Genomic DNA, 11,618 nt, shown 5'->3' on the forward strand with positions numbered 1-11,618 from the left:
GACAAAGGCCCTTGCCGTGTTAACGTTTGATTGGTGGTTGCCAGACCCGTGCTCCTGCTATCTGGTCAGTGAAAACCGTCTTGGGACCAGCTCTAACTACCTTAAAGCCTTGAAAGGGAAGACAGTTGAAAAGTTCAGGCTACTGTGTACTTGAAGTGTCTGCTTCCCCCTAATGGCGGCTGGTTGACATAATGGCTACTAGCTGTTGGGGGGGGGGTCACTGTTGACTTTCACAGTCCCCCCTTCGGGCCTGACAAACCCCAAAATTGTCAGGCCCGTTACGCAATTTGCGATCAACCTGGAGGGACAGATACTGGGTTTTCTTATGGACAGCAGAGCTTTTGATTATAGCATTATAAGGCATTTGGCACATTGTATCATTATCCAAATAACACATAGAAAGAAAAGAAAGAAAAAATTCCATTTAGCAATTGTTCGAAAGAGCCCCGTAAACCATGACCCAAGGTCTGGAAGGAGGTCCTCGAAACTAAAGGTGTGATCAAGAGATACAGCACGGAAAACAACAGCAGCATTCTTAATGGCTTGTAAATCCTGCTCAATTAAGCTGGAATGATTAAGATAGAAACAACATTTTTCCCCGATGCGAGCACAAGGCCCCCTAATTGGTTCATATGCTTGGAAGGAGCATTGAGAACAGTTGCACTTCCACCCAGAAAGTTTCCAAGTATGTCTCCATGGCCACAGATCAGATAGTACTCCTGATGTGTCTGTAAGGGCAGTGGGCCAAGCCTGAACATGCTAGATCCCACTGCAATGCCTTCCCAGCCTTAGTGATATTCAATACCATTTCTGTCAGCAACTTCTGGGTCATAGAACTAAGGGCAAAGATAACATGTAACTCACCAATTCCAGCCTGTACCTGGGTTAGCTGTGCTCCAATTTCTCATCATGTTTTTGGTTCTTAAAAATATTCCAAACTGCTGCTGCACTATTGGCCCAATCCCAAAGGGATCCAGTCAAGTCTCTCTTCTTTCTAGAGGAAATAACCCAAGCCCTCTGTTGTGCTAATCTAATGGCAGCCCCCTGTGAGCAATTTGGTTATGTAGAGGTGATCTGGAAACTGGAGAAGGGTAATGAAATTTTTATAATCCCTAGTATAGTGTTAATCACAGTTCATTGATATCCTAATACATTTTTCTTTGGTGTAGTATTATACCACATTCCCAAGCATGGGTCCCACAAGTTTCTTCCTGCCAGTGTATAATTCTTTGTTTCTTCACCAGGGTCAATTCTTAATGTCTCTTCTAGGCAGGAATCCCTGGACTTTGGTGGTTCCATTAGAGCAAGTGTTCCTTCTTCTCTTTTCCTGAAACAGTCATGGTTCAGCATCATACAGGGGAGAGGTTACTAGCACGTCACCCTATAATGGTTTTGCGTCTTCTAAAAAAATTCAAAGGCACAGTAGGTCTGTCAGTGGACAAGGGAGAGGTTATTAGCACTTCATCTTGTCTTTTTTTCCTTTTTCCTGCTGTCCAGAAGGCACAGCAGAGCTAGAAGGAGAAATAGGCTTATTAATCGTAGAGTCCTCCTGAGGTGGAGGGGTCTTTTTACATTGAGAAGCATGGGTCCAGGTAGGCAGTCCTTGGCACTTCACAGCGGTGTTGGTGGTTAACAGGACTTGGAAAGGGCCTTTCCAGCATGGAGCCAAAGCAGTCTTTCGTTGGTGGATCTTTACATAGACTCAGTCTCCTTGTTTCAATGAACTGCAGGGCTGCTAGGGTCTTTGGGTAGCACTTCTTTTATCTGTGAGAAAAGAAACCTAATACATTTTATTAATGCCTGGCAATGTTTTGCAGATCTCATAGTTGCTTGGGCACATTCATGTCCCCCTTTTCTTGTCTGTCAGCCAAGTCTTAGCTGTGAGCAGTGTCCTTGGATGGGGCCAGCATCTTATCTTTGGACTGAGCTTGCTAGCTATTTTTTTCCGATTAACTTGTTCTGTTCTTTTTCCTTCTCCTTCTTTTTGGCTTCTTTTAACCTACAAAGGAAACTTCCACTTTTTACTCATACACCTTTTCTCAACAATGAACACATACACATTGCCATTATACAGTACATTAGTCTTATTATTCAATGTATGCCATGTACACCCTTCCAGTAAAATAACTTTATTACAGAGCTTTGGAGCAACAAACCAGGACAAGCACACACACTTTTGAGGAGTCCACTCGGTACAACCTCTGGTGTCCAATAGCTTTCCTCCCTCCCCAGCCTTCTGGCTAGAAATCTGAGGTAGCCAGAAGGATCCCATGGGCAATATGGGGAGTGGGTTAACCTTCTATGTCCTTGCTTCCAAAGACTGTTGGTATGCAAATTTTAACAACAATTTTGGCCATAGAACACAAAAATAATTCCTATTGTACCAGTAAATGCATGGTACATTGAATGCTGTTCAGCTGCCATCCGTTTTCTCTGATGATCTGAAAGACAAAAGAACAGAGGTCTACCCCTTCTGGGCAGTCAGTCATTGCTTAAAATATTTCCTTTATATACACATACTCTTGTTGATTTTAGGCAAAACAGAGGAATTACCCCATATTTCCTTGTATTTGTTTCATAGGCAGCCCAGGTTTCAGTGGCTTCTACCTTATTAGTTAGAAAATTGCATTAATACAGATGCTTTCTGGCTTGCTTCCGCATCCAAAGCTATCCACAGCTTAAAGATTCTTACTTAAAAAGGGTCACAATTAACTTTCCCAGACTTTTGATTGTCTTTTACTTCTAACTTCTGCTTTCAAACACAGAGTGATCTGAAAAAGACAACACAACCTATATTGGTAGGTTTGCATTTCTTTTACCCCTACTACAATATACACTGCACATGTTCTGGGGAAAATGCACATCTTCTCCACAATTCAATTTCCACAACACTAGCCACATCAATTTTTACACAAGGTGAAACTATTTCTTTTTTGAACACCGGGTAAAGTCCATTTACTTAACATATAATTCAAAGGGCTATCCTTAGAGGGTTTTACCAGAGACCCACCCATCTGCCTGCTGACACTCTAACAGAGAATTACACAGAGAACAGAGGGAATTATGGCCTAATAGGATCCTATTACAGGAATTTCTACTAATACTGACCGCTACAAGGGACGGGACAGAAGGATCCCAATTCGACCTCAGAGCTTCATCGCACGCAATAGCTTCCACTCTGAGGAATTACGAATGAGAGGCTCAGTTCCGTTCACATACCTAACGCCCAAATGTATAAGACAGAAATTCATTAACCGGTTAACCAAAACAAAACCAGACCAGAACCAGAACCAGATAGTGTCTCCTTATCCTATTAGGACTCACCTTATCGAGCACGAACCCCAGGGGCTGTGGTGAAGCAGAGAAAAGCGGTGAAACACCCCGTTGGCACCGTTCCCAGTTCGCCACAGCCATGCGGAGTCCAATGTCCGAGCAAGGAGAGTCCCAGCGGAGTCGCCAGTAACTGTCACCGAAATATCGAGTCCACCTAGCTGAGAGCCAATAACAGCCAGACAGGGATAAGGAAGAGTTGCTTTATTCTGCAGAAGAAAGGAGAGCTTTGCACCTTAGTACAAAAACTCTGTCTTACACACATTTTCCAGATCCTTTATACACATTCAGACAAAGGCCCTTGCCGTGTTAACACTTGATTGGTGGTTGCCAGACCCGTGCTCCTGCTATCTGGTCAGTGAAAACCGTCTTGGGACCAGCTCTAACTACCTTAAAGCCTTGAAAGGGAAGACAGTTGAAAAGTTCAGGCTACTGTGTACTTGAAAAAAGAAGAACAGGAGGACTTGTGGCACCTTAGAGACTAACAAATTTATTAGAGCATAAGCTTTCGTGGACTATAGCCCACTTCTTCGGATGCATATAGAATGGAACATATATTGAGGAGATATATATACACACATACAGAGAGCATAAACAGGTGGGAGTTGTCTTACCACCTCTGAGAGGCCAATTAATTAAGAGAAAAAAAAAAAAAAAAAAACTTTTGAAGTGATAATCAAGCTAGCCCAGCACAGACAGACAGTTAGATAACAAGTGTGAGAATACTTACAAGGGGAGATAGATTTCAATGTTTGTAATGGCCCAACCATTCCCAGTCCTTATTTAAACCGGAGTTGATTGTGTCTAGTTTGCATATCAATTCTAGCTCAGCAGTTTCTCGTTGGAGTCTGTTTTTGAAGTTTTTCTGTTGTAATATAGCCACCCGCAGGTCTGTCACTGAATGACCAGACAGGTTAAAGTGTTCTCCCACTGGTTTTTGAGTATTTTGATTCCTGATGTCAGATTTGTGTCCATTAATTCTTTTGCGTAGAGACTGTCCGGTTTGGCCAATGTACATGGCAGAGGGGCATTGCTGGCACATGATGGCATATATCACATTGGTAGATGTGCAGGTGAACGAGCCCCTGATGGTATGGCTGATGTGATTAGGTCCTATGATGATGTCACTGTGTACTTGAAGTGTCTGCTTCCCCCTAATGGCCGCTGGCTGACATAATGGCTACTAGCTTTTGTGCGGGGAGGGGGTCACTGCTGACTTTCACCGTTTGGTATGTCTGTGCTGTGCATCTGTGTGACACTCCCAGAGAGATTGGCATTAGCACTGCTTAGACTGCTTGATACCCGTCAAGAGACATTGACTATACAATTGACCCATTGAGAGAAGGCAAGGGATACACCTTATTACTCGGCAGGGCATGCAGGGGCAAACCTATGGACAGAACTCTAAGGCTTCCAGACCATGTGCTGGGCAGTTTGTGTTGGGAACAAAGAAAGCACAGGCTGCATGGCAAAAGACTATAAAAGGCAGCTGCATCTTCTCCATTTTGTCTTCACTCCTGCTTCTTGTCTTCATTCCTGCTTCTTACCTCTGGATTAACCTTTCTACAAATGAAGTTCTGAATAAAGGACTGAGTGACGCAAACAAGCTGTGGATGTGTTCCAGCGGGATTTTCAAGCCAGCAAACTCACCAGTACTGCTAGGAACCTGATGGACATTGAAGACTTTGTATGTATGTGGCTATTTCAGCATTTAACATCTCTCTCCTTGTACTTTTTTTTTCTTTAAAATAAACCTTTAGTTTTACACACCAAAGGATTGGCTGGCAGCATGGTATTTTGGATAAGATCCAAACGTATATTGACCTGGTGATATGGCTGACCCTTTGGGGTCAGAAGAACATTTTGTGTATGTGCACAGAGTTTTTTAAATAACTTCTCACTGTACTGGACCAAGGTGCTGACTGGGAGGCAGAGACTGGAATGCAATAAAGGGGGCTGTGTGATTTCTTTTTTTGCATCTTGATAACCAGTGTGGGGGATCAGAAGCACAGTTTGTGACTGGTTGGGGAGTTTAACTTTGTGTTACCCACCAGTCTTGGGAGCATCTGCTCTCCCTTTTGCAGCCTGCCCTGACCTAGGCATTTCCAGTGAGGGTTCCCAGACACACCAGGTCACAATATTCATAAATGGTCTCGAAAAAGGGATAAAAAGTGAGTTGGCAACATTTGCAGATGATACAAAACTACTCAGTATACATAAGTCCCCAAGCAGATTACAAAGAGTTACAAAGGGATCTCCCAAACCTGGGTGACTGGGCAATAAAATGGCAGATGAAATTCAGATTTGATAAATGAAAAGTAATGCACACTGGAAAACATATTCCCAATGATACATACAAAATGATGGGATTGAAAGAAAGAGATCTTGGAGTCGTTGTGTATAGTTCTCTGAAAACATCCACTCCATGTGCAGCGGCAGTCAAAAAAGTGAACAGAATGTTGGGAACCATTAGGAAAGAGATAGATAATAAGACAGAAAATATCAATATGGTGTGCAGTTCTCGTTGCCGCATAGCAAAAAAGACATATTTGAATTGGAAAAAGGACAGAGAAGGAAAATAAAAATATTTAGGGGTATGAACAGCTTCTATATGAAGATAGATTAAGAAGACTGGGACTGTTCATTTTGAAAAGAGACGACTAAGGGAGGATATGATAGAGGTCTATGAAATCAACAGCGGTATGGAGAAAGTGAATAAGGAAGTGATATTTACCCCTTTATAAGAGCCAAGGGTCACCTAATGCAGTTAATAGGCAGCAGGTTTAAAATAAACAAAAGAAAGTACTTTTTCACATAGAACACAGCAAGCTGAGGAACACATTGCCAAGGAAGGTTGTGAAGGCCAAAAGTATAAAAGGTTCATGGAGGATAGGTCCGTAAATAGCTATTAGCTGAGATGGTCAGGGACGCAGCCCCATGCTCTGGGTGTCTCTAAACCTTTGACTGCCAGAAGCTGGGTGTAGACGACAAGGGAAGGATCACTTAATATATGCCCTGTTTTCTTCTTTTCCTCTGAAGCATCCTCACTGTCCACTGTCAAAAGACCAGAAATTGGGCTAAATGGATCATTATTCTGAAACAATATGGCCGTTCTTATGTTCTTAAATTGTTCCACTGATGGATGGGCTGCTGCAGACAAGCCTTCTCCAGGGGACCCCTCTGTTATAGAGGTAGCGTAGATACCATAGCAGACGTCCAAGGCCTGCTGAGTGTGGGAGGCTGATATGGGTGAGTGCTGCTCCCTAGGGGTGAGGTCCTCTAGCAGGAGTCACAGACGTTCATGGTTTGAGCTAAACATGGGCTGAAAAACAGAATTCCCCCAACAATTTTTTGGACCCAAACAAAATGTTTCCTTTTCAGTCACAATGCTGCCCAGCTGCAGCTGCCTGGATCCCCAAGAGAAATTGGAGGCTTTTCATCTTCCTATTCCTCATAATGTAAATTAAGGTTTCACTGACCGAGTCTATGGCTGCGCTCTGGAAACGCAAATGTCTAAACATCCCAACCAGTCTGCAGCTAGGGTATTGTGCCCATCTGATACTCTAACCAGCCTTCCCATCTCTGTGCAGCCCCCTCCCATCTATACAATGCTCTTTCAGCAGATCCTGTGGGCAGTGGCTAGTGTGACAGGCCCTGGTAGCACATCTCTGATGAACCTGTGCTAGCAGAGAGCTGGAGAGGGTCCTAGAGCAATTGTGGAGGAAAAGTGGGTGGGTGGGTCTAGCTACCAGTGGATCACTGAGCTCTGTGCCTAACTTGGGGGATCTATGGGTCCTGGGTTGCCCTTTTCATTCCTCAGGGAGAATTGTAGGATTGGAAGGGACTGCAAGAGGCCATCTAGTCCAGACCTGTGAGCTCATAGCAGAACTAAGTACTATCTAGACCATCCCTGACAGGGATTTGTCTAACATGATCTTAAAAATCTCAAATCGTGGAGATTCCACTACCTCCCTGTGCAATAAAGATCCGAGGGAAATTTCCATGTAGGGAGCCTTGTGGAATCTCCTTTCCCTGGCCTGCACCCTGGGTTTGTTATGCAGGAAACGGGGGTGCTGGGGAGAAATCTGGTCCTATATTATTTGTTATTAATTATTAATTATTATTTATTATTATTATTATTATTATTATTATTATTATTATTATATTTTCTTTCAGCAAGATCACAGCTCTGAGAGCATCATTGTTACCACTCAGCCGCCCCCGAGGTAGCCATGTCACTAATCAGAACCATACGAACAGTGATGACAAGCCCAGATTACAGAAATAGAGCCTGCAATAGGTTTCGTGCTCCAGTCCAGTTGGGTAGCATCACCATACATCCCCAGAAAACCAAGCAGCTGGGGTTTCCTGATGGCCAGGTGGTCCCAAGGGAATGTGCAAACATGCTTCATAAAGGCAGTTCTCTCCCTAACTGAACAGATACTGCCTGCTGCCCATGCAACCTCTCCGATGATGCCTTGTCTTTTATGGTGAAGACCTCTGGTGTCAGCAGCTCCATGTCTAGCAGGAATTAGGTACGTTGGCAGGTCTCACTATCTTTAAAATGCGAAGTGAAGGGGAAAGGCTGCAAGTTGTGTCCATTTGCATATGTTCTGTGCAGCGATAGCAAACTTAGCTGGGCTGTCGGGGTGACTCAGTGAAGGGGCTGGAGGTCAGGCAGCACTAAGTAGCTAGGTAGCTCCCCTGCATCTGCCCATGCTCCACGGTGGGTCTTTCAAGCTACACAGAAACCTGATATTCAAAGCGAGTTCAAAGTGTTAAAACCCCTATGACCCATGTCAGGATTTCTCAAGGGCTCCCATATCTAGAGGTTCCATGTGCTCTGGGCCCGATCCTGCCAGGGGCTGAGCGATAGAAGACCCCATGGAATATCAGTGACTAGTTCCCAAATCACCTCAGGTTTATTTGCTTCTGGAAATTTAATCAGCAAATACATTTTCTAAGGTCTGATTCTCTGGCTTAATTGTGTATGCAGGAATTCAAAATTCTGATGCTCTGTGGTAATAGGGCCAATGAGGCATATTTCTGTTTCCTGATTGGCTGTGGGCTCCAGCCTTTCTGCCCTGTAGATACCGCTCAGAGTTACAGGGCTAACGGCATCTCTGCCCCCTCTCTGATGTCCAAGTGCCAAATTTCAGGCCTCATAGCCTTCCCTCTAATAGGGTGGAATCCTTCTATTCTCTCACCCTCAGACTGGGCCCTGGGGTACCGCACACTGCAGGTCAGCTGTGCTTGCTGAGCTGGTCCAAGTGGGTCCGGCACCTGTGTTTCTTCTCTCTGGGAGTCTGTGAGTAGTGGTGAGATGAGTGACCAGCCAGCCTTCTTAAACCAGAATGTTGTTTAATCTGAACAGCAGGAATAAAGTGTAATATGGGAGAATGAGAGGGTTTTCAATCAACAGTCTGTACACATCTCTGACCCTAAGCCTTCCCGCTCTGACGGGGACCCAGGCAGGCCAAAGGCCTTATGTCTTCCCCAGCATTGTCTGTGCCTGTCAGTCTGAAGAGATTCTCACAACAACTGCCCCAGCTCTGGACAGACTCCCAGCGCTGGCAAAACAAGCTGTGTGATGTGGCTAGAGGCCAGAAATAGGTTCTTCCCAACTTGTAGCTCTGGTGTTGTCTCTCAATCTCCCTCGGGTGGTTACTGAGCGATGGCTTTTATTGAGCTATTGCTTCCCTTCCTGCTTTTTTTCTAGCAGCCTGCTATTAAACTAAGAAGAGCCAAACTGGTTTCACCCAATACAGCCATAACATAAACATGCTACTAGTGAACCCGAAATAGCCATAACATAAACATTCCAAGAAATGGGTTTAACATACACATTCATTATGGCAGCTGAGCTCCATGTCTGTCTCAATACCCTTCCCGTTTGCTATGGATTTTATGAATACAGGTCATAGGCAGTCAGAGAGCAATACACTACTTTCATATGGGAAATGAAGTTCCACATGCATTTGACTTTTAAATGCACTTCCTGAAAACCTGCATTATGCCTGAAAAACAGGTGCTGGGTTTACTATGTTCTAGAGAGTTAGAGCCCAGGTAATTAATGTTTTCTACACTGATCCCAATGCCTGTTACCACTCCGAATAGAGGCTACAGAGTGATAGAACCTGAGGAGAACCAGTCAACTATTAACTCAGTGACAGAGGCGCCACTAGACTTTTGTTCGCTGACAAGCGATTGACTGAAGGGTGAGATGTTTTGATCTTTTCAGGTTCGGGAGAAATCCACATGACATACATGTAACCGTTCTGCTAGATGTAGCCGGCAGCAACCAGAGCCAGTTTCAATATCTAGGGGTTCCTTTTCAATAATACAACAAAGAAGAGGGCCGAGCTCTCACCCAGTAACCAGGGAAAATTACACACCACTCCTGGGCACCTCTGAGAGACAATACTTCCCTCTCACAAGCACAGAGTCCGAGTGTAGAAAAGAAACTTATAATAAAAGGATAGAAGTCTCCCGACATTAGTTAGGGAAAATGCCACAAGCAGGATTCATAATCCTAAAACTGTGAGCAGGACATGTCTTCTGCCTCATGCTCTTGAGTTCTACAACCTAAAGTTCCTTTACTGTGCCCACACCCCACTCATTGTGGTTGTCCTTGTTCAGTGAGGGCCTGGGGCTCAGAGGTACGTCATTCACCTACCACCCGCCATCTGATTACTTGTTCTGGCTGGCCGCCCCGCCAGCCATGACTCCTCTCTGCTGGCTGCCCCACCAGCCACTTCCTCTACTCTAGACAGTTGACTGTTAGATACCTTCTGCTGCCACCTGCCTCTGCTGTGACCTCTGCACGTCTATCTATTAATGACTGATAGCTCTTTGTGACTGTAAGTTTGTAGAAGGCTGGGGAGAAATGCTTTTCCACCACCAGTGATTTCAGCTCTCATTTCAGCACTTACAATAAAAAAAGGCTCTCAGTGAAGTCTATTCAGCTCTATCTTTGAATGGTGGGTAGGAACAGATTAAACCATACCATGAACCCTAAAAGAGAGCCCACAACTCCTGCCGGGGATACCTGTCCTCACCCCTCTTACTTTCACAGTGCTCTGGCATTCGAGCCCCTGGCTTAATGAGATACTTTCAGCTGAAGGTGACCACCTCATTTGGGACAGGTTGAGCACACTTTTGCTCCCCTTTATTCATACAATAAAGAAAACAACATTAATAACAGTATTTCACTACCCCTGCATTCAGTGCTAAGGGATTTGTACACCAGCCAAAGTTGAACACTTTGAGCAACACCTATCTACTGATATCTAGGGAGAGTATGTGTGTTTATGTAAATACAGTTTGCTCCTCAAGTCTCTCCCCCTTCCCGGTAGCTGTCAGAGGAGAGTTCATTCAGATTCTGTTTACATATGCTACTTTTTAAGTCCCACTCTAACCTGAGAAATCTTCTCTGAAAGGAGATTTGTTAGGCCAAAATGTTTCATTGTAATACAATTACAAACCAAACTTTCATGAGATGATTGTATATTGAAAGCCAGCAGCAGAATTGTTGGAATCTCTACAGGAAGAAGCAGTCGTAACTTTACTACTTTAATAGCTTAAACTTTAGAAAGTGTATCAGAAATACTCCACAAACTGTTTGCAATGGGTTTGTGCTATTAACTCTTTTTTCTGTGAACAGTTGTATGATTCTATCCCCAGAAGCTTTTTCTAACAATTATATTCAGAGTCATGAACACAATCCCACTGCAATACCTGTGCATGACATTTCAAAAAGTCAGGAGAAATCAGAAGCACTAGTCTGTGTTTCAGCAAATAGAGCTGAGGTGCAGGAAAGGGCCCTGTAATATTGGTTGTATATAATTTACTCTCATCACCTCTTACACAAGAATGGCTGAAGTAACTTGCACATTCAGTTGGATATTAGTGCAAATCTAGCATTTCCACTATTCACTCATTTGTGACACAAACCTCTCTCCCGCCCAGCTAAAGTAACTGTCTATGTTAGCTTGTAACTTGCCAGATATCTATGGACCATTGCATGGGGAGAGGATTTAGATCCGGTGAGAATGAAAAGAAGCGTGTGGATTGTAAAACTTGCTGTATTCAGTCAACGCTGGGCTGGCAAAATGTTTCAGTATCTCTTGAAAGGATTCTTTGGGGTCAGAGTGTATCACCTGGGATATTTGGAAAGGGAAAGTTAATAGAGCCTTGTTCTGATTGAATGTACACATGTAAATCTAAAGTGATGCTGTTGAAGTCAATGTTATTGAATTAAACACTCGGCCCTAACAATTTATCCCCAA

The sequence above is a fragment of the Chrysemys picta genome, chromosome 1 (genome assembly GCF_011386835.1).
Source record: "Chrysemys picta bellii isolate R12L10 chromosome 1, ASM1138683v2, whole genome shotgun sequence".
NCBI classification, from domain to species: domain Eukaryota; kingdom Metazoa; phylum Chordata; order Testudines; family Emydidae; genus Chrysemys; species Chrysemys picta.